General features: G+C 38.9%; 1 pseudogene across 1 annotated transcript; it reads right to left on the bottom strand.

Moving 5' to 3' along the window:
- Window positions 1-3,365: 3,365 nt before the first annotated feature.
- LOC307052575 (peroxiredoxin-1-like) lies at window positions 3,366-3,965 on the bottom strand (annotated as a pseudogene). Its single transcript has one exon. The product of its transcript is annotated as a peroxiredoxin-1-like (transcript).
- Between the last annotated feature and the right edge of the window lie 22,018 nt (window positions 3,966-25,983).

The following is a 25,983-nucleotide window of genomic DNA, read 5'->3' on the forward strand; positions in this document are numbered from 1 at the left end:
TCCTCCTCCACAGCAGTTTTTGTGGTCGGCTAGTTTAGTGAACTTAATCCTCAACACAACTCACTTTCCAACTAGGGAAAATGAGAATCAGAAGTCTTCAACATCAAAAGAGAGAAGGTTGGACTGGGTCTTGAAAGAATACAGACCCCCACACCCAGTGGAGAACAGAAAAAAGAAAAATTTGCAGATGGAGTCTTTGGTGAAGGCCAAGTATCCCTGTTTGATCAGAGAAGAATGTTCCGGAAGGAAAGTAGTGAGATGAAAGCTAGATAAGGGTTGGATAAGGTTCAAGCCGTGAAGGACACAGAATACAGGAGAGGTAATTCTGACTTTATTTTCAAGGAACTGGGAACACATCAAAGGCTTTTGAGTGAGGGAGACAAGAAGGAAACAGAGTTTTAGAAGGATTAAGCTGGCCATGGTTTGGAAGAGGGACTGGAAGTGGGGAGACCAGCTGGGGGACTTTCCTCAGAAGAATTCCATGACACTCAAGGCCATGGCTGTCGGGAGGCTCTGCATGCCATTTTGGCTGTGCTGTGTGCTGTTTGGATGAGACAGGCATCTTTAGGTTGTTTGTGCTCTGTCCGATGGGCTCCCATGGGATGGCCTAATTCCTGTGGCCTTTGATGTGGAAATGTCACCCTGACAGTGAGCGAATTCCAGGAACTCTTCCAGCAGAGAACACCTACTAAAGAAGGGGGGCCCCCACTACCAGGATGTTGACCTTAGGAAGCAAGGAGATGGTGATGAGAAGCAAGCTGCTTGGGGAAAAAAATGTGCTTGCCTCTTAGAGAATTGTTCCCAATGCCCTAGAACACAAATTCAAACTACGGTCCCAAAGCAGGAATGGCAGAACATGAAGGGCTCACTTGAACTTCACACTTAAAGAACAATTTTCCATAGAGACATTGTTGCCTCACCCCACCCCTGCTCTGCACCGCTGGATCCTCGCTTTTATCAGAGCAATCTCCAGAGTCCATTGCATTAGGAACATCTTAACCAGACCTTGCTTTTCACAGGTAGTGGGTCTGTGCATAATTCAAGAAGACGGTGTAGGAGAAGAGGCTAGAGAAATAACTGCATCTCAGCTCACTTAGACATCTGATCTTGGGCAAATTCCTTTGGCTGCAGAATAGTCATAAAAGCATGAGAATGAGATGAAATAATATACATGACAGCATTATACTCAAAGTAAGGGGCTGACTACAGAGGTCAGCATGATCATAAATCAATGCCTCCAGAGCCAGGCAGGAAATGCAAATGAATGCACTGGGCTGAGTGAAGACCTGAAAACCAGAGCTTCCATGCTCTGGTACCAGTTTCTCGGACACCCTCAATTTACTTCCCAATGTTTAAATAATAGCAACTAATTCAGATCACCTGTAAAACCCCAAACAAAGCAGTGGATCAAATTCGGCTGCCAGTTTTCAGACATGGACTGGCTACTTGAAAACTGTTATGCTCAAACCCCAGTTCTGCCACTTTCTAGTTGTGTGTGTTAGACACGTCTCACACCTTCTCTAAAGCTTATTTTTCTCATCAAAGAAATGTGGATAAGAAGGACAATGTAGAGAGCAGTGCTGGAGATTAACTGAGATCAAGTGCGCTGGGCTCAGCAATCTGGAGGTTGGAGCTGGGGGGTGGAAGCCCCCTGCTCTGCCAGATATTAACCCTTTAGTTACTGGTCTGCAGAGAAATCTGCTGGGTGGGAGATTGGCACAACAGCTTTCACCAAAGTCCTTCATAGATTTTTTAGTCTTCTTAATGCTCAGTAAGTGTCAACAGTTATTTTTATTAACTGAAGTATAGCTGATTTACAATGTTGTGTTAGTTTCTGGTGTATAGCAGTTATACATATATATATTTTTTTCAGATTCTTTTCCATCATAGGTTATCACAAGATATTGAATATAGTTCCTGTTCTATACAGTAGGTTCTTCTTGTTTATCTATTTTATATATAGTAATGTGTATATGTTAATCCCAAACTCCTAATTATCCATCCCTCACTTTCCTCTTTTTTTTTTTTTTTTTTGGCTAGACAAGACTTTTATTGGGTACAAGATGATCATTTTTGATAAAGAATTATAGTAGAGATCTTAAATGAAGATAACAAGGCTCAAAGAAGTTTGGTCAAAAGACCAAAGCAGATCCAGACTTGCTACCTGCCTTGGAATATGGGATTATTACCTGTTACCATTTCTCTGCAGTGCTTCAACGTGCTACTACTTGTTACAGGGCTTAAGAAGAAACTATCCCCTAAATAACAGTACCTGCCTCAGAGAGTTATTATGGAGACTGAATAAATACAAAATAGTGCCTGGCATATAATAAGCTATTATTAAAGGCCCCGGGAATCCTATACTGCCGCTCATAGTTCTTGCTTGTCTGAATACTGGAGGGGTAGGTAGGCTGGGGTAGCCATGTCTGGAAGGTGTCTAGAAGGGCATCACATGATATACAGAAGGATTCTCAGTCCTGAATCTGCCCTAGCCTCAAGAGCCCAGGAGGAATCCACGTTTGCCCCACTGACAACCCTCCCTCAGGACAATAATATGAGGACAAGAAAGAACTACCCTTAAATCAAGGATAGAAACCCAGGGAAGCTATGAGGTGCTCAGCACTGTGCTTTTGACACAGAAAGTCCTACCCTATGAACACCAGTGCTTGTGTTTTTCTCCCCCTCCCGCTTTTAGTTCCAAAGCTACTGAGGCCTATATCTCTGATCTTTTACAGAACAAGTACCAGGCATTTATCAGAAGAGGTCAAGCTTCAGGTTTTCATACAGCCCTCCCAGTAGTATAAAAGTAAATGTCAGTAATCTCATTGGGCTCTTAACCTGCTACCCAGTTTATGCATAAATTGCAGTGCCTTGGCCAATACTATAGTAGGTCTTGCTCTTCTCCAGATATGGTGAAATGAAACACCTTGCTTCAGGTCCATTCCCTGTATCTACTTGCATTTCCCCTCAATATAATTTCCTGATTCTGAGGCAGCTCTCACACCTCATTTTCCCCTAAAGAGGGAAAGCAAAAAGTGAATTCCTCTTACACTCAAAGGCTAATGCCCCCCTAAAATGAAGAATCAGCAAGGTCTCAGCTCAAGTTTAATAAAACTACAAAAGACAAAAAGTGATACCCTACAACTATACACATCAGTTTGCCTGCCCCATAATACAGCTCAGGCTATTCCCTCCAGAGGAAGAAAGGCTGGCCTCCCCAACCCCTGCAGGAAAGGCCTGTCCTGTCCCACACCACATCTGGGCTGAGTGTAAGGTCTGTGTTTTAAGCGTGACAATAGTACAAAAGACAATAGTTTTGTTCTCATGGCCATCTACTGCAGCCTGGCCCTAAAATGGCCCAGTGCTCACTTCTGCTTAGAGAAATATTCTTTGCTCTTCTGGACATCAGGCTTGATGGTATCACTGGCAGGCTTTCAGCCAGCTGGGCATACTTCCCCATGTTTGTCAGTAAACTAGAAGGCCTGAACTGGTCTCAGTGTCTCATCCACAGAACGGCCAACAGGAAGGTCATTTATGGTAATCTGTTGAAGGATACCTTTTATCATCAGTAATAAAAAGGCCCCTGAATGAAATGCCTTCATCGGCCTTTAAGACCCCATAGTCCTGAGCAATGGTGCACTTGGGGTCTGATATCAAGGGAATGTTCATGGGTCCCAGTCCTCCTTGTTTCTTGGATGTGTTGATCTATGCCAGGTGACAGAAGTGAGAATCCACAGAAGCACCAATCACTTGGCAGTTGAGTTTCTTAAATTCTTCTGACCTATCAGTGAAAGCAATGATCTCCATGGGGCACACAAAAGTGGAGTCAAGAGGGTAAAAGAAGAACACAACATATTTTCCTTTGTAGTCAGATAGGCTGATATCTTCGAACTGACCATCTGACATTACAGCAGTTGCTTTAAGCGGGGGGCACGGTGCCCAATTTTGGCATTTCCTGAAGACATATTGCTATCAGCAGTTTTCACAGACAAACCACAGAGGAGAGTCAGGAAGGAGACATGCCCCCTTTTCTCTTTGGTAACCATAAATTTGTTTTCTATGTCTGTGAGTCTGTTTCTGTTTTGTAAATAAGTTCATTTGTATCAGTTTTTTAGATTCTACATATAAGTGATATCATATGATATTTGTCTTTCTCTGTCAGACTTATCTCACTTAGTATGATAATCTCTAGTTCCATCCATGTTGCTGCAAATGGCATTATTTCATTCGTTTTTATGGCTGAGGAATATACCATTGTGTATATATATATATATATATATATATATATATATATATATATATACCACATCTTCCTTATCCATGCATCTGTTGATGGACACTTAGGTTGCTTTCATGTCTTGGCTATTGTAAATAATGCTGCAATGAACATTGGGGTACATGTATCTTTTCAAATTAGAGTTTTGGTCTTTTCACAACAGTTATTTTTAAGGCTTGTTAAGGTTCACTGCTATTCCCCATCCAGAAAGATTTTCATGTCACTTGAAACTGTGCTCTATATTAAGGGAGATTAAATAGGAGGAAAACACGGGCCCTAACTATTAGAGGACAGACTATATTCAAATAACTCATCACAGAAAAAGGCAATGTCACTAGACTTGGGCTGTCCCTAACCCCTGACTTGGTTGGGTTTGGCCTCCTCCATCAAGGTCTGGCAGGTGTAATAGCATGGTCTGGCTCACTGAAAAGCCTCAAGTACTCCACATGGACAGCCAGGTATCCTCTGAATAATTAGGGTTTTGGGATTGGAGTGGGTGACTAGGCATTTGAGAGTTGGGTTCTGTGAGCAAAAGGACTCCATCAGTGTTTTAAGAACACATATAATCAATTCTTGCTGTTCACAGTAGCTATGTCCTATTTAAGGTCATTCCAAAGGCTGAATTAACAAATTCATTTCTCCTAGGGGAAATACAAAGTTAGGTTCCTAGAAGTTTCTGGTCACAGCATTTTCAGCAATTGACCTACACATACCCTTGTGTTACATGTGTTTCTGTTTAAAGACAATTTAATACATATGTTGATTCATTAGCATTGAATGCAGGCAACAGAAATGCAACTCATGCCTGAATGATGCTTATCTAACACACGTATTTTCTCCATAAGGCATATCACAGCCTTCTTGTGCACTTAGGAACACTAGACAGCACTTCTCCGCTTGGGGGCCAATTTAAACAGCAAAATCACCAACAAAAACCAAAAAGTGCAAAAAACATGACAGTACATAGACTGTGAAACAGATTCTTGTTTATAGTACAAAAGCTGAAAGAAGAAAGTAAACCATAGCCTTGGTTGACCTCAGCTGGGAACATGTATGTCAGGTGACTCAAATTTTTGCAGTTCTGTGCATATCTGCAAACAACCAGGAAAGCACTATGAGTATTGATTTGGGGGTTGCAAATAAATTTCAGCAAGTAGGCAAATTTGCAAATACAGAATTCACAAATAATGAGTATTGACTGTATCTAAAAGTTATTCACACACTTAACATTTGCATTTAAACTCAGCCTGGTAGGACTCTGGTCAATTTCTGTCAACTCAATTTATTTTTAAGATGTGTAAGTATTAACTAGCACAGAGGACATCATGGATGTTGAAAAAGATAAAATGTTGCATTGTAGAATTGTTTTTTTCCTTGAAAGGACACAGACAACAACTGGAATTATCCCTGAGACATCTTACCAAGATACTACATCAGCCATTTGCATATTTTAGCATGAAATTGATTTAAAAAAAAAACTTCCTCCTATTAAGAGAGACTCTCTTCCTGGGACTTCTACTAATTGATCCTAGCTCTATCCTTGAGAATTACCCAGAACAGGGTCAAGCCTCCTTCCACATGGTGGTCTCTCAAATATCTGCAGATGCCACCAGTTCCCTCTTTCAAGTTGGCAATTTTCCACATTCGAAATCCCCATTCCTCATAATTACTCTAATTTCACCATCTTTGTTGCTTTCTTGGAACATTGTTTCTAATCTATCAGAAATTAATTGTCATGTTCTGCTCAGGCTCTAGAATGAAATGAGTAGCCTCAAATTCTGTTGGTTAAGGTATCAATAAACAATTTTACTGAGGAGTACCTTGGCAATATATGTGACACTCTTTAAAATAAGCACATCCTTCCATGTCTTAAAGTTTATACTAAGGAAATTATTATGGACATGTGCTATAATTTAGTTACAGGGAATTCCCTGGCAGTCCAATGGTTAGGACTCCATGCTTTCATTGCCAACGCCTCAGGTTCAATCCCTGGTCGGGGAAGTAAGATCCCGCAAGCCGCGTGGCACCGCCAAAATTTAAAACCCACAAAAAAATAAAATAAAATAAAATTTAGTTTAGATGTTCATTACAGGGATCTTTATTATCCCAACATGTGGAAACACCCAAGAATAGAACAATATTAAATTATGGCACATCAATGCAGCTATTAAAATGACAATGTGAACAAATCTACATTGACTTACATAGGTATTTATAAGATTGTAGTAGAAAAGAAGATTATAAAAGAATGGTTACAATCTGATTACATTTTATTAAAACATCCATCTATAAGAAAGGAAAACATTCCCAAGAAGTTAACAAACCTCTCGAAGTTTAGTTCAAAGTGTTTCCCTTCTTCTTTATCTATTTTTTTCTACAATAAGCTATTACATTCATAATTAAAAAAACACAGTTCTGTTCAGTGTTTTAAAAGATTACAATTAAAACAACCCTTTGTTAGTTCCCTATTGCTTTCAGGAAAGAGTCCAAACACCTGGCTTGGGACACAAAACTTCTTATGATCTTACCTCTTAGGTTCCATCACCTAACTGGCCTCACAAGTAATTTCCACTTTGGTCATAATGAACCATCTGAAATATCCCCAGTTTTTATCCTTGCCTTCCACCTCACACCTTCTGCTTGAGATATCCTCTAGATTTAGAAACTGGTTTGGGGAGATTATCCAGAAATTACACAACTGGCAAAACCAGTCTTGGCTGCCTGACTCTGAAACCCATGCTGCATCCCCAGGATCAGAATGAAAAACTGACACAGTCAACCTGATACTTTTCTAATTATCTTGGTGCCATATTTAATCTTAGCATGGGCAAGTGAGTCACTTGAGCATTTACAAAGTTATCTGGAAGAGAAAGAAAACCTTGAAATACAGCCTATTCCATTGACATATATACAGAAGGTCAAAATGATTTCAAAAATGTGTTTTTTCTTTTGGAGAGGAATGGTCCGGGGTATTTGGAGGAATATTTTAGCCAGAGAGTAAAGCCAAATTCGCCAATCTATGTCCTGTGTGTCAGATTTCGCTAATCTGGCCCACTCTGACTTCTTCTCTTTCATTATAAGAAGTTAATATTGAATTTCAAAACCCAAATGGCATAAACAAATTCCAGATGTCTTCCCAAATTCCTAAATCTCACATTAGAATAAGGAGAAACTTTGATGTATATGAGTAGAGGGTTACATTTTAATTCACTGAAAAGCCAAAAGGATCTCTGGGCAATACTTCAGCCTTTATTTCACCAAGAAAACACATGAACTCTTTGGACTTTCTTAAGGAAATGAGTCCTCAAGATTCACAGCCCAGCTGTCTGACATATGTTCTGCTTTATTTCTCCCCTTAAGAGGTAAAACAACATCATCATGAAATGCAGGGCCCTGGAGCTAAGCTACCTCAATTCCAATCCAACTGGGTGATTTGGGGCAAGTCACTTAAACTCTCTATTCCTCAGTTTTCTCATCTGGAAAATAGAGGAATAGAGAGGGATAACCATAGTACCTACCTCACAGGGTTGTTGTGGTGATAAGTGACTTAATAATTTAAAGTATTCAGCACAGTGCCAGCCACACAGTAAAATGTTTGCACTCATTATTACCTAAGAGGTGTAAGTATGGAGAGCTGATGGAGCCCATCTTAATGGTTAGAAATTATTTTCCCTTCTTCTCCTCCAGATAAAAGGGCTTAATCCAAGGTTAAGGAGGCTCTCATCCTTCCATGAGTGATTAATAATCTAACTTCAGATCCCAGACCTTTCCCCTCGGCCTGGTCCAAACCCAGACTTACCTATCTGAGTCATTGTTCCTCAGCCTTCTTCCTTAGCCATGCCATCCCACCAACTTTGCATCCAGGATAACTCCACTTACGTAAACGTAAAAGCTCTGTCCTTGGAGGATTTGTGGATGCAGCTTCACACCTCCAATTAATTATAGGAGATCCTATATGTAAAACACCAAAGTGCCATAAGTGCTCAAAAAAATTATCGTTTTCTTCCTTTTTTCCCCACCGCCATTAATGTCTGATGCCTACGTTTGCAGAAACATTTAATTATAACCATGCAAGACCTTGATTGATCATCTTCAACAGAGGATTTACAGTCCATATATCCTTTAGCATCTCAGTTTCACACCTCTAGACCATGCATCCGTGCTAGAAAGCAACTAGACAAACAGTGCTATTTCATACTTGACGTGTATTGTCACTTCTCAATAACAATGAAAGCTTGTGTAATATTTTAGTACGTACATATCCCTTTCACATATATCACCTTACTTTCACATCAACTCTTTAAGTAGGTACTGATGTTGTTGTTGTTCTTATCATTATCATCATAATTTTGCAGTATGGAAAACTAAAGCCTAGACCAATGAAAAGGCTTGCCCCAAATCCTGCAGCTGGTAAGTGATTCAGCGGGAATTTGAAGCTGGATTCTCTGCCCTGAAATTCTTTGCTTTTCTTCTAGCAAATTTCATTGCTGAAGTTATAGGATTAAAGAGTGCAAGCCTTAAAAGAAGCCTTATGAATTCCTTGCTTGCATCACTTTCCATTGGATGTCCTTTTTTATTTTAAGCTCTGATTTTTGTTTTCTCTTATGTTGCCATGGTTGGCAAAATCAAGCTCAGCACAGTCATTCAGCCAGCTTGGAGCTGTTTCTGTAGGCTATCATGATCGTGTATTAGATGACTGGTTTAAAAAAAAAAGACATGTTTAATTGGTGTTTTCTTTCAAGCAGCATTTTGTTATACTGCAGCCAAATAATGCCTCATTTAGAAAGAAAAATGAACTATTCCAGAAAGTTTGTTCAAAAAAGAGGCCAAATCTTTTGCAGCCATGAAGTATTATACACAAATCTGAAAATAGTCCATATTGAGAACAGGGTGGGAAGGTGAAGTAGAGCTGTGCCAGTCAAGAATGTCTGACTTCATATATTATAACAGAAACTCAACTTCATTGCCCTGGCTAAATAGGGGCTTGTGGTTCTCACCTAAAAATAAGTGAGTTTGGAGGTTTGCAGTTAGGGTTGCTACAATGGCTCCACAAGGTGATCAGAGACCCAGGTTCCTTCTACCTTTCTGCTTTTCCACCTTGGTATATGACTCCCTTTATCAGGATCACAAGATGTCGAGTCTACATCAGTGTCATAACTGTCTTCTGCGTGAAGACAAAATACAAAGAACAAAATCTGAACAGGTGACACCAGCTGTCTTTCCCTTTTTGGAAGTTTCCTAGCAACATCTTCCATCAACCTCTGTTTACATATTATTGTCCCTACTGGGTGGGTCACATGACATTCACTGACCACAGGGAGTCTGGGAAGATGGGTATTTACCAGGTGCCATTGCTGCCCCCAAACAGATGAGACCTCTGTTAGTAAGAAAGAATATCAAAATCAGCATTGAGAAGCAACTAACAGAGTCTGCCAAGAAGACTACCATTCACTGGGTCCTGCAATGTGCTAGACACAAACTAAAACAATGCTAAAAAAGAAAGAACACTATCCTTGCATTAGAACTAAAGAAAATGATATCCAGAGAGATGTGAAGTGTGAAATGCATTTTTCTCAGAAGATCTCCATGTGAATTTTTCTCATGTGACAATGCCTGGCACAGAATAGACACTCAAAAATGGTTTTAAATATTTCCCTTTTCTTTGTCCTCTCTCGCAAAGGAAATTAGAAATGCAGTACCAGCTTCCCCTTGGAGTGCCTTTATATCTGCATTGTCTAATTGATCTTGTTATGATCTAACTATAGCTACTGGTCTGGCCAGTGTGTCCATATCCCCAACCTCTGGCAAACACAGCACTGCTGACTTTGTTAGATCATGTCAAATTTTTCCTGCATGATATATTCTCTATTTTTGATTTTCTCTCTAGAGCTGTAATGATATTGTTTTCACTTGCAGTGTCATCAGCTAAGACATAAATAGCCTTTTGTTTGGTTTTTATCAGCATCTTCTTTTGCTTGGCACTTAGTAGGAGCTCAATGATATCCATTGAACAAATGAATCTCAGCTTCATCATTTACCAGGTGTGTGATCTTGGACAAGTTTCAGACCTACCATGGTGATAGAAAAGAAATGCTTGTTTTAGAGATCTTTTATCATGCTGCAGCATTATAGCTGCAATAGCTGATGACTATAGCCTGCCACCAGTTAGTGAGGGAGGGAAATTCATGCAAAAGAGATGCTCAGCAGATAATGCCAAAGATATTTATGATAGAATAACATCCTTGCTGTAACAAGACCCTTTTCTCTACCATTTGTTAAAATTAATAGACAATCCTGAATTATAATAGCCTCACATATAAAAAATGCTCAAAAAAATGACACAGGAACTTCTCCAAATCCTACTCTGAGGTTTTTAGAGCATGTAGAGCACCACCATGGAAGGAAATGTTTTCCGAGCAAGCATCATTCTGTTGCATCAGTGGGCAAGTGCATGGGATGCCGATGATAAAGGAAAATACCCAGAATGCTTATCTCACTGACACAACTGCATTATAAATGCATTAAGTTTGAGTTATGGGAAACAATTAAGCAATCCCTGTACAGAGAGCAGAACGGGTAAGGAACCTTTCCTTTGTAAAAAATTGAATCTCTTGATTGTCAGTGAAAACCAAAGCTGGAGTAAATTTGGAAATCTGATACGTGGTCACCTGGAGGTTTATCCCTACCAAAATGTAAATTCACACCAGTGTTGAATGGGGTTTCCATCTTGCTTGACACACTTATGTATCAGACCTCTCTTCATAAAACATCCAGTGAAACTGGAATTTTGGAAGCAATAAGCAGGTGTTTGGCACCATATACAACTTCATATGTAAGGTATGAGTCATAACCTAGTGTCTTTTCAAGGCATTTGTTAGATAGCAAAAGGTAGCTCTCAAGATATTTCTTTTTGTCAGACAGCATAAACAACTGGAAATGTATTTGTGTACTTAAGAATCAAACACACCTGGATTTGATTCCAGGTCTGCTATCTAATAAATGTGCAACACTAGGCATACTACTTATCACCACTGAGTTTTTTCCTCGCCTGTAAAATGGAAATAATACTTAAGTTGAACCAAGTGAAATTGCCATATTTGAAGTCAAGAGAAGTCAAATATTGGTGATTTCATATGGTTCAGCCTGTACCTGTTTCACAGGACTGAGTCCAGATTAGAAGACTAAGTCCATGAATGCCTACGAGTCACAACTCTACTGTCGCACGTGATAGGCACCCGACTCAAAGTAGCTTTAGAAAAAGGGAATATATATCAAATCACCACAATGTACACTTCAAATATCTTTCCATTTTATTTGTCAGTTATACATTGGTAAAGCTAGAATGTTTTTAAAAGGGGAGAGAATGCACTAACTCATGTAATTGGGCAATCTAGGAATGGTGCCACCTTCATGCATGGCAGGATCCAGGGGCTCAGATAATGCATTGTATCCTCACTCTCTCTCTTTCTGCTGCCCTACCTCCTTCTGTGTCTGTTGACTTTGTCATGTATGGTGGACAGGATGACCAGTGATAGTCTTCACCAGAAGCAAAAGGGACTGCTTTCTCCCAAAGGCTGTTTTTCTTGTGTTACATGTTCAGCCCTCAACTAATCACTGTTTCCATTGTGTCAGGTGCCAACTACTAGGCTTGGTCCAGCCTGGTTGATTTTCTCACCTCCAGGGAGATGGCGGGAGTGAAGGGCACTATACATGAGAGCCTGATTAGAGCCACAAAAGATAGTGAAGCAGTACCCAAAGAATACTGGGGTATTAGAGAGGAAGGGAAAAAAATGTCCACTACAGTATATACAACACTTATTACAGATCCTGGCACACAGAAGATGTGCTAAAATTAGCTGAACAGTTTCTTACACTATAGTCAAAGGACATAAGACAAAGTGACCAACTTTTCTCAGTTTGCCCAGGATTTTCTTGGTGTTAGCAATGTATAAGTCTCACACCCTGGAAAATTCCTCAGTCCCATGCAAACCTTCCTGATTTATCTAATGTATCCCTATTTTAAAACTGAAAGTCCCACGTTGGGGAATTCCCTCATTCCCAGGCAAACCGGGACAGTTGGTCACCCGTAAGTGTAAATCTTAACTGCATTTGAGGTCTTGTTAAGTCAGTTTATTAGTTTGTTGCATCAATAGAAGAATGACGGGCTATGGTACACCCAAAACCAACGCAATAGTAGGGAAATACTATTTCTATAGATAGTCCCATGGAAAAATGCATAGACCATGTGTTTTATTTAGAGTTACATTATCTGCTCCTTTGCTTTGCATTCCCCCTGTTCTCTTTGTTTTTATTTCAGTGTTTTTCTTTCTCCCTTTTCCTCTTTCCTTTCATACTTTCCTTCCTTCCCATCTTCCTTCTCTCTCTTATTTTCTTCTTTTTCTTTTCCTTTCTTGTTTGGCAACATATTCACCTTTCAAATAACATGTGATTTAGATTTGTTTGTGATCTTCAAAGGAGCTGTTATGTGTTGTCTGACTAAAACATACCAGCCTCACTAAATACATTTATAGTGGTTAATCCACCAAGTAAGTGGAAACTTCACTGTTGATTAGGACAAGAAGTGTATGTGCAATTACTGTGGGCTTGCTGAGCCAGCATGGTCATGATGCAGAGCATGAAGAATGAAAAAATTGGGGGGGGTGGGGGAAGCAAAGCAAAGAAGATGGTGATGATTGTGAAATGAGTAGACTGGAGACTGGAAGAACTTTAGATTGAATTCTTTCAAGGGACCTTTTGGTTTAACTGTTTACATAGGGGTTGCATCTACTACTAATGGAAATTGCTGAGATTTGGGAACTCTTTCTTCTTTTAAATCAATATTATCATTAATTAAGCAATGTAAACCAGGAAATCCTTCTTGGTTACAAACTATGCTTTGAAGCCAGGCCTGAATTTGAATGTTTTCAATCAAAATCTTAAAATAAAATTAGAAAGAAAGCAATGTCTAGTCTTTGAAGGAGAATCATCTTGAGGAAAACAGAGCCTTCTGAATTAAACTTTAGTGAGGGACGAGAATTTTGTTGCCATTATTAAAGTGCTGAATTTCTAAAGAATTAACTCCACTTTGGAGGCAAATTCAAATGTTCCCTCATGACAGGGGTTCCATCCACAAGTCAGGGTCACATACTTGGGACTTCCACTACCTTTGGGTTTTCCAAATAACAGCATTCACATCAATTTCACAATTTTTGTCAATACATAGTATCACTTGTACCATTTATTTACATAACATTTTCCCACAAATTTACTTTTTTAGACTAAGATGATGTAGCCAATGCAGTTCATTAGGGCTCATGCATAGCATGAAAACCCAGGCTGACTCTCAGACTCTAATGATTTTTAAACTTTTGTGGGAAGAAAAGTATTGTCACCCACAAGAAAAGCACTATATTCTGGTGGCATTGAAAATACTTGGAGCCTCACTACCTGATTCTTATCTTGGTTTTACATTTTGGTAGCCTCGAGATTTTGGATAAGTGATTTTAATTTTCTATCCATATGAGTGTGAGGATTAATTAAGACAACGCCTAGAAATAATCAATGAGCAGTGCCAGCACTTAACAAATGTTAGTAAGGATTTCTTCTTAGTTCATTAGTGGAGAGAATGAAGGCTTGCATAGTCCTGTAGGGCAGACAGTTCATTTATTCTGGGAAAGCCAATTAAATGTGGAATGTAATGCAAAGATTAAGTTCTGAAATAAATGGTTTCAAGTCATTTCGATGCATTATGGAAAATAATTTTTAAAAAAAATTTAAGTTGAAGCCAGAGGGCATCTCTGCAGATGAGGGCACTTTGGGAGGAAATGTATCTAGCTCCTTAGGGACAAACAGTGTTATAGCGTTTGTTGCTAAACTGGCTTCCCCAAGGCCAGATTTATATCACTTGTAGTTATTGAGTCAGAGGTAAGAATCTGAAGGGAAAAAAAATATATTTTACCAAGATTTTGTGAGCCTCTTTGCACAAGTTAAGCTGATTAAGTGCCCAAGGGAGAAAACACAGCCTAGAGTTAGGGAGAGGCTGATCTCTCCTTCCTCTGCAGAGAAGCCAGCCTCATTTTGCTATCACAAGGATTTTTGATAATTTTTTAAACATTGTATTCTATATATGATTATTTTGGGAATATAGGAAAGCTATTTTTAGTGTAGTCTTTTTTTTACTCTGGCAGCCATATTGAAGATACATAATTTCTAATAGCCTTTTTAAAATGTGTTTGTGTTGTTTAGGTGCACAATTGTATTATCTGTCAATAATAATAACTTTGCTTCCTCCAATCCAATTCCTATACCTCTAATTTTTTGTTTCCTGTGTCATCACATGTAAATTATTTTACCATTATTTAGGAATGATTAAAATAGTATTGTATTTTTGATCCACTGTAATAAGGATGATTTTGAGAGTATAGCAATTAAAAGCCCAAGAAATAACTAAAAATCTGTTGCAGTAAATGATGTAATCAATGCCCTGGGCAAAGCCAATGGGTAAAAAAAACAGATGGAAAAAAGTACCAATGAGCAATAATTTTTTTCATTTTTTTATTGAAGTATAGTTGATTTACAATGTTGTGTTAGTTTCTGCTGTACAGCAAAGTGATTCAGTTATACATATATATATATATATATATATATATATATATATATATATATTCTTTTTTAATATTCTTTTCCATTATGGTTTATCATAGGATATTGAATATAGTTCTCTGTGCTATACAGTAGGACCTTGTTGTTTATCCATTCTATATATAAAAGTTTACATCTGCTAACCTCAACCTTCCATTCCATCCCTCCCCCCAACCCCCTCCCCCTTGACAACACCAGTCTGTTCTCTATGTCCATGACCCAGTTTCTGTTTCATAGGTAGGTTCATTTGTATCATATTTTAGATTCCACATATAAGTGATATCATATGGTATTTGTCTTTCTCTTTCTGACTTACTTCACTTAGTATGGTAATCTCTAGTTGGCATCTATGTGGCTGCAAATGGCATTATTTCATTCTTTTTTATAGCTGATTAGTATTCCATTGTATATTTGTACCACATCTTCTTTATTCATTCATCTATCGATGGACATTTAGGTTGTTTCCATGTCTTGGCTATTGTGAATAGTGCTTCAATGAACATAGAGGTGCATGTATCTTTTTGAATTATAGTTTTTTCTGGATATATGCCCAGGAGTGGTATTGCTGGATCATATGGTAATTCTATTTTTAGTTTTCTGAGGAATCTCCATACTATTTTCCACAGTGGCTGCACCAACTTACATTCCCACCAACAGTGTAGGAGAGTTCCCTTTTCTCCACACCCTCTCCAGCATTTGTTATTTGTAGACATTTTAATGATGACCATTCTGACGTTTATGAGGTGGTATCCCAATGAGCAATATGTTAATTGAGTAAATAAATGTAAGAAACAAAACTTAACTACAAGGCTTTAAATATGAGATAACACCAGGAAATTATCCATCATACCAGTCAGGATTCAGTTAGGTAAAATCACTCTAGGTAGGGATTCAAGATGAGAATCAAAGCCTTAAATAATCATTGAAAGAACTATAGAGAATCTATATGTAGGATCAAATTTCATTGACCTATACAACACGCAAAGGAATCCATGCAAAAACTGCTAAAATCTGAATAAGTCCTGTAGTCTAGTTAATACTATTGCACTGACGCCAATTTCCAGTTTTGATCTCCTATTACAGTGATGTAAGGTGTCACACTTGAGGGAGGCTAGTTTTTGTTTTATTTGGTTTTTATGCAATTTTTCAACTTCCTCTGAATTAAAATTATAATTATAAATTATTAGTATATATTAAGTATAATAATATTATATATTAGTATATTATATACACTAGTTGATTCATGTATAATTATTCCTAAGTAAAAAGTTTTTTAAAAAGGGGGCTGTAGGGGCTTCCCTGGTGGCGCAGTGGTTGAGAGTCCACCTGCCGATGTATGGGACACGGGTTCGTGCCCCGGTCTGGGAAGATCCCACATGCCGCAGAGCGGCTGGGCCCGTGAGCCATGGCCACTGAGCCTGCGTGTCCAGAGCCTGTGTTCCACAACGGGAGAGGCCACAACAGTGAGAGGCCCGCGTACCGCAAAAAAGAAAGGGGGGGGGGGCTGTAGAACCAACAGTTGAAGAAAGAACATACTGTATTGCTGGAAACCCAGAGTGCAGGATTGCTAGGAAGCCACACTAATGTGTGATTACAGGATCTCACATAGAAGCTCCTGTAAACCTCGCATCAGTTGACTGTCTTCACGCTGCCTGCAACCGCCACCAAGGAATGTCCTCTTAGTCCTTTCTGCCTTTCACATCCCTGTGATTACCCTCCTTGGCTGTCTCCGATCAGGGACCCTGACTGCAAGGGATTCTGGGAAATTTTGTTCCAGGCTCCCACTCCCTGGTCTGTAAGAGAGAGAGAAGAAAGGTCCAGAGATGGATGATGCCAAGCTGAAAACATATACCCCAGCTGACTGATATTTAACAGATACTATAAATTTATAATCTAGTCTTTAAAAAGAGGATTAGAAGAAGGAAATTAGACAAAATTTTCAGTTTATAAATAAAAGAAATTCTTAAATAATTTGGTTTCCCAGCATAATTCCTTGGTATCTCTTCCAAGCTATCTTCATACAAAATAATTTATAATAAGCAAGTTTTCATAGGATTTTTCCAGTTTTTAAAACAATTCCACATGAACTCTCTCACTGACCCACCAAACAATGCTGAGAAATAGATAATAATGAAAACACAAAATATTTATCTAACTCTTTTATTTATAGTATCACATTTCCTTGCCAGCCACCAACAAAAGTGTGCTCCTTGTAGTTCTCTGAAGAAAAAACACCATCTTTTCATGTCTTCGTGCATGTGGTTTCTTTAGCTGAGAATGTCTATCCCTCGTAACAAATTCCTCCTGGCAGGCCCTATACCACTTCATACCCTGTCCCACCAAGGTCTTACTTCCTCTCTTCCCTGAAAGAAACTGAGTCTGATGGGATATGAACAGGCATCTCCATCGTGCAAAGAGCCAGGCTGTGCTGCCCTTGCAGGAGTCCAGATGTGGACAAGCAGGCCAGCAGGTGTGACACAAGATCTGTTCCTCAGCTACCCCTCCTTAGTCTAAGAATTCCATCTTTGATCAGCCAAATCTAGAACCCCCATGCAAAATAACAAGGAGAAGAATAAAATTGGTGGTATGCAGAAGACTTAATAAAGGTTCCAGTTAGATGGAGCTCTCTCTCAGGCATATATGTGCCAGTCACATGACTGTAAAGGAATCTGTTATCCTCTTTCTACTATTTATTTTCCTTGGTTCACCTTTTCCTACCCTTCCCTTCCTTCCCTGTATGTCCTCCTGTTAGTGGTCTAATTGCTGCAGATACTTCAGTGGGAAAAACATCCCTGCCCTCAGGGAGTTTACAAACCAGTAGAAAGACAAACATCATGCAAATTTTCTTAGAGTATTATAGCTATTGTAACAACTACTACAACTGTGAAGAAACATTCATGAAGTTTTACAAAAGGAAAAAAATTATGAAGGGGAAGTATAGGATAATATGTAAGAGAGAGCAAGGGAGAGCTAAAGTAGGTGAGGAGCAGGTCAAAGAAAGCTTCCCTGAGGAAGGAACACAAGTTGAGTTTGAAATGATGAGAAAAATGTATCAACATAAAGGAGGCTGAGAAGAAAGCAGGGAGAGAACATTCTGGGCAGGCTCTCCACAGCTGTCAGCCTAAACTCAGTGGGGACCCCAAGGGAAACCACAGAACTCCCTCTACCCACTTTGCCTTCTCAAAGTGCTGTGGGTAACAATGTCCTGCCTCAATGCAACTGAGCTGGGATTTAGCATGAAAGAGAAATAGAGGTTCCTGGATCAGAATCAAGGAGAGAAAAAGAGGTGGAGGCAGAATGTGTCTTGGAAAGAGCAGAGCTTTGGTTACCACAGTTTACATTTGGACACGGCCCCTTATTGGCTTTGTGACCTTGGAAAAGGAAATACCGACTATCATAGTTGTTGTGAGGATTGACTGAGAAAAGAAACAAGCAAGACCTTGCCCGGTAAGGGCTCAATAAATGTTAGTTCTCTTCTCTCACTTTCTCCAGGTTCACTATGGACCAAATTTGTGTCTCCCCCAAAATTCATATGTTGAGACCCTGACCCCCAATGTGAATGAATCTAGAGATAGGATCTTTAGGAGGTAATTAAGGTTAAATGAGGTCATAAGGGTGGGGCCCTGATCCAAAAGGACTGTGGCCTTATAAGAAGAAGAAGAGAGAAAGAGATCTCTCCTTCTCTCCATTGTGAGCAGACACAGCAAGAGGCAGTCTACAAACCAGGGAAAGGGCTCTCCTCAGAACCCAACCATGCTGGTTCCTTGATCTCAGGTTTCCAGCCTCCAGAGCTGTGAGAAGATAAATTTCCATTTTTGAAGCCACCAGTCTATGATAATTTGTTATGTCATCCCAAGCTGACTAAAACGAGGCTCACTTAGAAAATTGCTCTTATAGATGATCAAGTGCAAATCTTAATTGCAATGACATTTAAAGAATAGATTTATGAAAGGGCAAAGGAAGTGGTGGAATAACTAAACATGAGCTGGTTTGGGGCTTGAGCATTTTAAAAAATGAGGCTGACCTTGATTCATTTGGTGTTTGGTTGTGACAACTTCCAAAACAAAGATCCAGTCTGTGTCAAGACTTCAGATACTTTTCCATGTGATTGAGCAAAATGTTTTCTCCTTGTCTTTATTCTTACTCTTGCATGAGAAATGGAAGGACACTTAAACTCTAAGAAAACCAGTAGTGGCCAGCATGGGGAGACAAGTGCCAAGAGATGGGATGACAGGGAAGAAAGGTGAAATATACTCCTTAAAAGGAGAAGAAAAAAAGGCCAAGGACCCAGGATCTCAGGCACTAAATGTTGTGAGCCAATGCCACAGATGAAAGGGGAAGTGATATTTGCACCACCCCATCAACAATGTGTTCTGTGTGAAGTGCTGTGCTGAGTGCTGGCAAACACTGCTTTCCAATTTCAAAGGCTGCACAGGCTGATAAGCACCATCTCAATGAAGACCTCATTTGAATTTCACCACAGCAAAAGGAGGTGAGCACAGCAGGACAAGGATCATGTCTCCAAGGATGACACTGTGGTTTGGAATATTTAAATGGGGCTCCCTTGGCTGGTAAGTGTTAGAGACAGAGCAGCCAAGCCTTGATTTTCTGATTCCAGACCCAGTGTCCTTTCCATAGCAAATGTCAAGCCTTGCTCTACCTAGTCATCTGATCTTGACCTGGTTTTCCAAGGTTAAAATTTTCTCCATGCCCCATACCATTCTCCAACCAATATTTTCCTTTTCCCCCAAGGTCACTTGATGGCTTCTTCTAGCACAGAAAATAATGTTGGTGGAACATGAGAATGGAAAGGAGAAGAGAAGCATGTAATTTGGGCCAGGTTGATAAAAGTCCATCATACAGTGTAATTGCTTTCATCCTTGATGATGCTTATTCATAGAGATCACCATATTGTATGACCAAGCAAGGAGAGCTGTTATTAGGATTCCCATTTTGAAGCTGGGTAAACTGAGGCACAGAAGAATTAAGGACAGAAGTATCCAGTGACATGTGTCCTAAAGATCAAGAGCCAGACCTCAAAATTTTGTGTCTGTCTCCACCTACCTGTAGGGGACAGAGTTCTGGTTTGACTGCCAGGAGGCCTTTTGGTTCCAATCCCTCCCCTCACAGCCTGTGTGATCCTGGTCAAGGCCTGTCACCCTTCATCTTGATCTTCTTCCTCTGTAAACTGAAGGGGCTGGATAGCCTGGTCTCTAAGAACATTCTTTAAAGTGGCTCATGAGAAAACAATCACGACCTGCCCTGAAGACCCATCAAAGGTGCCCCCGATTTCCCCCAGCAAGAAATATAAGATGCCGTTCAACTTGAATTTTACACTTTTAGAGCAAAAATTGTCTAGACTCTTTGTGCTCTTTCTCAAGTGTGATTCGGGGAGTGAGTTAACTGATAGAGGAGGAGATTTATTTTTGTTTGTGAGGTTCACAAATCCTTCTTTCAGGCTCGATCGAACCATTGGGAGGTCTGTGTAGGCCGTGACATCTCCGCACAGTGTGGGCCTGGCTGGTTCCTCTCCCTTTGCCTCTGCTCGAAGCCTGGGAGGATGCTTTGGAAATGAATCAGGAAATTACTTATCAATCTGAAGCCCCAAAGAGCTATGAGTCCTCCTCACTGCCAAAGGGAGGGAGATTTCAAGTGAAAGCTCCACATCTGTGTGCAGTAGAGTTCAAAGACTCAAACTGTTGGAAGGTCTTGCAAGCGATGTAAGTAAAGATCCCCATCTCCCGATTGAAATGAACTTCTTCAGTCTTTTTTTCCTCCCAGAGATGAGTCATTTGGCTCACGCTGGTGTTACTCTTTCTCTGTTCTTCTCTGAGGTTTGGGGGTGTTTATTGACCTGGACTTTCTCAATGAAACATCTCCTCTGGGGGCAGCTCATGTGGAACAGAAGAGAGAAAGCAAAAGTCAGAATCGGCTTTGCTTGGGTTAGTTTTGAAAACAGCCCTTGACTTGGCAGATATGCTCTCTCATGGCTATAGATCCATAAACAAGAGGAGTAAGAGGCTGATGGGCACATTTGTGGGAGCAAACAGAAGGGGCTCCGTCGCCTCCCCTGAAAAACAGAATGATCATTGAGTCAGTGGCTACATAATTCAAGTTGAAGGTTTTTGCTTTGTTTTGTAGGCTTTAAATAGAGGAAAAAGAAAACATTAAAGCTCTTATTGTCTTGTGGAGATTTCCTTGTAGCAGTATAAACCCTGTGCTCAATTTACTTTTGGTTAAGGGTGCTGATTTATTTACTGTTTATTTTATTAAATAAATGTGTCCATAACTGCATATAGCTTTGGAAAAGACAATGCATTCATTGCAATATATGTATGTAAATATCTAGACTGCACTGGTAAAACTATGAGTTTGTATTAATAGTAATTCTATGAATGGATTGCATAGTTTCATAAATAATACATTGTTCTAGAACATGTGTCATTTATGAGTATTTTTTAACATCTTTATTGGAGTATAATTGCTTTACAATGGTGTGTTAGTTTTTGCTTTATAACAAAGTGAATCAGCTATATAAATACATATATCCCCATATCTCCTCCCTCTTGGGTCTCGCTCCCATCCTCCCTTTCCCACCCCTCTAGGTGATCACAAAGCACCGAGCTGATCTCCCTGTGCTATGTGGCTGCTTCCCACTAGCTATCTATTTTATATTTGGTGGTGTGTATATGTCAATGCCACTCTCTCACTTCGTCCCACCTTACCCTTCCCCCTCTCTGTGTCCTCAAGGCCATTCTCTACGTCTGTGTCTTTATTCCTGTGCTGCCCCTAGGTTCTTCAGAATCTTTTTTTTTTTTTAGATTCCATATATATGTGTTAGCATATGGAATTTGTTTTTCTCTTTCTGAGTTACTTCACTCTGTATGACAGACTCTAGATCCATCCACCTCACCACAAATAATTCAATTTCGTTTCTTTTTATGGCTGAGTAATAGTCCATTGTGTATATGTGCCACATCTTTATCCATTCATCTGTTGATGGACACTTAGGTTGCTTCCAAGTCCTGGCTATAGTAAATAGAGCTGCAACGAACATTTTGGTACATGACTCTTTTTCAATTATATTTTATCAGGGTATATGCCCAGTAGTAGGATTTCTGGGTCGTATGGTAGTTCTATTTTTAGTTTTTTAAGGAACCTCCATACTGTTCTGCAAAGTGGCTGTATCAATTTACATTCCCACCAACAGTGCAAGAGGGTTCCCTTTTCTCCACACCTCTCCAGCATTTATTGTTTGTAGATTTTTTGATGATGAGCATTCTGACTGCTGTGAGGTGATAACTCATTATAGTTTTGATTTGCATTTCTCTAATGATTAGTGATGTTGAGCATTCTTTCATGTGCTTGTTGGCAATCTGTATATCTTCTTTGGATAAATGTTTATTTAGGTCTTCTGCTCATTTTTGGATTGGGTTGTTTGTTTTTTTGATACTGAGTTGCATGAGCTGCTTGTATATTTTTGAGATTAATCCTTTGTCAGTTGCTTAATTTGCAAATATTTTCTCCCATTGTGAGGGTTGTCTTTTTGTCTTGTTTATGTTTTCCTTTGCTGTGCAAAAGATTTTAAGTTTCATTAGGTCCCATTTCTTTATTTTTGTTCTTGTTTCCATTTCTCTAGGAGGTGGGTCAAAAAGGATCTTGCTGTGATTTATGTCATACGGTGTTCTGTCTATGTTTTCCTCTAAGAGTTTGATAGTTTCTGGCCTTACATTTAGGTCTTTAATCCATTTTGAGTTTATTTTTGTGTATGGTGTTAGGGAGTGTTCTAATTTCATTCTTTTGCATGTAGCTGTCCAGTTTTCCCAGCACCACTTATTGAAGAGGCTATCTTTTCTCCATTGTATATTCTTGTCTCCTTTATCAAAGATAAGGTAACCATATGTGCATGGGTTTATCTCTGGGCTTTCTATCTTCGTCCATTGATCTATATTTCTGTTTTAGTGCCAGCACCATACTGTCTTGATTACTGTAGCTTTGTAATATAGTTGAAGTCAGGGAGCCTGATTCCTCCAGCTCCGTTTTTCTTTCTCAAGATTGCTTTGGCTATTCAGGGTCTTTTGTGTTTCTATACAAATGGTGAAATTTTTTGTTCCAGTTCTGTGAAAAATTACTTTGGTAGTTTGATAGGGATTGCACTGATTCTGTAGATTGTGTTGGGTTGTATAGTCATTTTCACAATGTTGATTCTTCCAATCCAAGAACATGGTATATTCCTCCATCTGTTTGTATCCTCTTTAATTTCTTTCATCAGTGTCTTATAGTTTTCTGCATACAGTTCTTTTCTCTCCTTAGTTAGGCTTATTACTAGGTATTATTTTCATTTTGTTGCAGTGGTAAATGGGGGTGTTTCCTTAATTTCTCTTTTAGATTTTTCATCATTAGTGTATAGGAATGCAAGAGGTTTCTGTGCATTAATTTTGTATCCTGCTACTAGACCAAATTCATTGATTGGCTCTACTAGTTTTCCTGTAGCACCTTTAGGATTCTCTATGTATACTATCATGTCATCTGCAAACAGTGACAGTTTTACTACTTCTTTTCCAATTTGGATTCTTTTATTTCTTTTTCTTCTCTGATTGCTGTGGCTAAAACTTCCAAAACTATGTAAAATAATGGTGGTGAGAGTGGACAACCTTGTCTTATTCCTGATCTTACAGGAAATGTTTTCAGTTTTTCACCATTGAGAATGATGTTTGCTGTGGGTTTGACATATATGGCCTTTATTATGTTGACATAAGTTCCTTCTGTGCCTACTTTCTGGAGGATTTTTATCAGAAATATATGTTGAATTTTGTCAAAAGCTTTTTCTGCATCTATTGAGATTAACATGTGGTTTTTCGCCTTCAATTTGTTAATATGGTTTATCACATTGATTTACGTGTATTGAAGAATCCTTGCAATTCCTGGGATAAACCCCACTTGATCATACTGTATGATCCTTTTAATGTGCTGCTAGACTCTCTTTGCTAGTATTTTGTTGAGGATTTTTGCATCTACGTTCATCAGTGATATTGGCCTGTAGTTTTCTTTTTTTGTGACATCTTTGTCTGGTTTTGGTATCAGGGTGATGGTGGCCTGATAGAATGAGTTTGGGAGTGCTCCTCCCTCTGCTATATTCTGGTTGAGTTTGAGAAAGATAGGTGTTAACTCTTCTCTAAATATTTGATAAAATTCGCCTGTGAAGGCATCTCGTCCTGGGATTTTGTTTGTTGGAAGATTTTTAATCGCAGTTTCAATTTCAGTGCTTGTGATTGGTCTGGTTATATTCTCTATTTCTTCCTGGTTCAGTCTCAGAAGGTTCTGCTTTTCTAAGAAATTATCAATTTCTTCCAGGTTGTCCATTTTATTGGAATACAGTTGCTGGTAGTAATCTTTCATGATCCTTTGTAGTTTTGCAGGTTCAGTTGTTACTTCTCTTTTTTCATTTCTAATTCTGTTGATTTGAGTCCTCTCACTTTTTTTCTTGATGAGTCTGGCTAAAGGTTTATCAGTTTTGCTTATCTTCTCAAAGAACCAGCTTTTAGTTTTATTGATCTTTGCTATTGTTTCCTTCATTTCTTTTTCATTTATTTCTGATCTTTTATTTATGATTTCTTTCCTCTGCTAACTTCTGGGGGGGGTTTGTTCTTCTTTCTCTACTTGTTTTAGCTGTAAGTTTAGGGTTTTTATTTGAGATGCTACTTGTTTCTTGAGGTAGGATTGTATTGCTATAAAGTTCCCACCTAGAACTGCTTTCACTGCATCCCATAGGTTTTGGTTCGTCGTGTTTTCATTGTCATTTTTTTCTAGGTATTTTTTAATTTCCTTTTTGATTTCTTCAGTGATCTCTTGGTTATTAAATACTGTATTGTTTAGCCTCCATGTGTTTGTATTTTTTACAGTTTTTTTTCCTGTAATTCATATCTAGTCTCATAACATTGTGGTCAGAACAAATACTTGATATGATTTCAATTTTCTTAAATTTCCCAAGGCTAGATTTGCGACCCAAGATATGATCTATCCTGGAGAATGTTCCATGAGCACTTGAAAAGAAAGTATATTCTGTTGTTTCTGGATGGAATGTCCTATAAATATCAATTCAGTTCATATTAATGTATAATTTAAAGCTTGTGTTTCCTTATTTATTTTCATTTTGGATGATCTGTCCGTTGGTGAAAGTGGGGTGTTAAAGTTCCCTACTATTATTGTGTTACTGTCAATTTCCACATTTATGGCTGTTAACATTTGCCTTATGTATGGAGGTGCACCCATGTTGGGTGCATACATATTTACAATTGTTATATCTTCTTCTTGGATTGATCCCTTGATCATTATGTAGTGTCCTTCTTTGTCTCTTGTAATAGTCTTTATTTTAAAGTTTATTTTTTCTGATATGAGAACTGCTGCTTCAGCTTTCTTTTGTTTTCCATTTGCATGGAATATCTTTTTCCATTCCCCCACTTTCAGTCTGGATGTGTCCCTAGGTCTGAAGTGGGTCTCTTGTAGACAGCATATATACAGGTCTTGTTTCTGTATCCATTCAGCCAGTCTATTTATTTCGGTTGGGGCATTTAATCCATCTACATTTAAGGTAATTATCGACATGTATGTTCCTATTACCATTTTCTTAATTATTTTGGTTTTCTTATTGCAGGTCTTTTCCTTCTCTTGTGTTTCCTGCCTAGAGAAGTTCCTTTACTATTTGTTGTAAAGCTGGTTTGGTGGTGCTGAATTCTCTTGGTTTTCATTTGTCTGTAAAAGTTTTAATTTCTTCATTGAATCTGAATGAGATCCTTGCTGGGTAGAGTAATCTTGGTTGCAGGTTTTTCCTTTTCATCACTTTAAATACATCTTGCCATTCCCTTCTGGCTTGCAGAGTTTCTGCTGAAAGATCAGCCGTTAACCTTATGGGGATTCCCTTGTATGGTATTTGTAGTTTTTCCCTTGCTGCTTTTAATATTTTTTGTGTGTGTTTAGTTTTTGATAGTTTGATTAATATGTGTCTTGGCATGTTTCTCCTTGTACTTATCCTGTATGGGACTCTCTGTGCTTCCTGGACTTGATTG

This window comes from Hyperoodon ampullatus (assembly GCF_949752795.1).
Source record: "Hyperoodon ampullatus genome assembly, chromosome: 1".
NCBI lineage: Eukaryota > Metazoa > Chordata > Mammalia > Artiodactyla > Ziphiidae > Hyperoodon > Hyperoodon ampullatus.